Source organism: Trichomycterus rosablanca, chromosome 7, assembly GCF_030014385.1.
Source record: "Trichomycterus rosablanca isolate fTriRos1 chromosome 7, fTriRos1.hap1, whole genome shotgun sequence".
Lineage (NCBI taxonomy): Eukaryota > Metazoa > Chordata > Actinopteri > Siluriformes > Trichomycteridae > Trichomycterus > Trichomycterus rosablanca.
Genome location: NC_085994.1, coordinates 762,863 through 765,000, shown reverse-complemented (window position 1 = coordinate 765,000; position 2,138 = coordinate 762,863).

Sequence of the window (2,138 nt, the reverse complement as noted above, 5' to 3'; positions counted from 1 at the left end):
ATGTTAGAAGACCCCCTGCTGAAGAACCTGCTGTTCCTTGATTCCACCTGGTAACGAACGTTCCCGTTTCTGAACCTTTTTATTTTGGGTAAAAATGCATCGAACGGTTCAAGTTTGGTTCCTGAACTGGTTCTACATCGGTCATAAAGGGCTAACAGTGACTGGAAACCTGGAACCCGCATTTTTTTAAATATTCTGGAGCGTGTCTGTGGGGATTTGTGGCCGTTTAGTTAATCGAGCGTTTGTAGGGTAAGGCAATGACGCTGGACCTGAAGGCCTGGCTCACAGTCGATGTGTCGGTTCATCCCAAAGCTGTTCAGAAGGGTTGGAAAGGGCCTTCCCCAAAACTCTAGCCACAAAATTGGAAGCATTTACTTTAATTAATTAGTTTAATTATTTGTATACACTGTTAGCAGTGAGTCTTGCTCAAGTATTTAGTATTTATGAACAATTCCTGTCGCACTAAAGGTGCACTGATGTGTGTCCTCACGATTCCAAGGTTCATGTACCACCATGCACCTTGTAGATTTGTGAGCCCAGCCTGGGATTCGAACCCCTGGAACGCTAGTAAATATTTGTAAATTATTTTAAGCAAAAAAGGTTTTTTTTTAATCTTTATTAAATCTCCTGATTTTTATTAACATAATTTCCTAAATTTTATGTTTAATTTATGTATAAAGTTAAATTTAATCTAATCTAACACGATGCACGATTTGTCCACTAGGTGGCAGCAAACGCACATAAGCAACTTACAGCATGGAAACGGTGGTGGCGTTCACATGTTTTATACTGGCTGTATTTATTATTCTCGCTTTCTTTTTTTCATTTTAATCAACTGCTTCATCTTGGTCAGGGCCGCGGTGGGCTCTGTGCCACCAGGAAACACTGAACGAAAGGTAGGAGTACCCTAAACAAGGTCCAAGTGTTGACAGATCAAGTACGATGCCAATAAAACCCCAAAAGAATCTTCTCAGGGCCACTTTCTTTTCAGACACAGCTAACCGATGGCATGAGATTCGAACCCGTAATAGACATGCTGCCCTGTCTTAAACATCCTCTTTACCTCGAATCTTAACCTCGTCCTTCATCACACCTTCTCCTGATATAATAAGATAGATAGATAGATTCTAGACAGACATATTATAGATACAGACAGATAAAATAGATAGATTATAGATAAATTATAGATGGATAGATAGATAGATTAGAATTATAGACAGACAGAATAGATAGATAGATAGATCCAGCTATAGATAGATAGATAGATAGATAGATAGATAGATAGATAGATAGATAGACAGACAGACAGACAGACAGACAGACAGACAGACAGACAGATAGATAGACTATAGATGGATTATAGACAGATAAGATAGATAAATAATAGACAGACAGATAGGTAGACAGACAGATAGATTAACAGACAGACAAACAGCCAGACAGATAGATGGACAGACCAACAGACAGACAGAGAGATACTTCATTGATCCCGAAGGAAATTAAAAGGAGGGTGGATTTGCATAGTGATAGAAGGGTATATGCCAGAGAGAACGGGAGAGTCTGCATGACAGTAGTGAGGCCCGCTACTGAATGTTGTGCTGCTTGGAGTGACGAGGATGGACGGGATCAGGAGGGAGATTATTATATTAGAGGGACGGAGCAGGTACGATATTGAGCCACTTTGGGGTGTTTTGGAGAAGCGAGTCAGGAAACGTTTTCCTCCACCAGCATCACGTAGTGACCTGGCCACTATCCTGCAAGAAGAATGGCTTAAAATCCCTCTAACCACTGTGCAGGACTTGTATATGTCATTTCCAAGACGAATTGACGCTGTATTGGCCGCAAAAGGAGGCCCTACACCATACTAATAAATTATTGTGGTCTAAAACCAGGTGTTTCAGTTTCATTGTCCAACCCCTGTATGTTTTGGGTGTCACTCACCTGGGGTGAGGAACGAGCTCAGGCCCTCAGGACCCTCGTCTCTAAGGCTGTTTTGTTCCTCTCTGTTTTGTTGATGTGCTTTGCCCTACATGGTGAACGTTATTCTACATGCTTTCAGTCCTGAGGGAAACAACCAGAACATTTCACTCTCGTTCATCAGAATAAAGGTCAGCGCGCCAAATCCGAACGTGAATCAC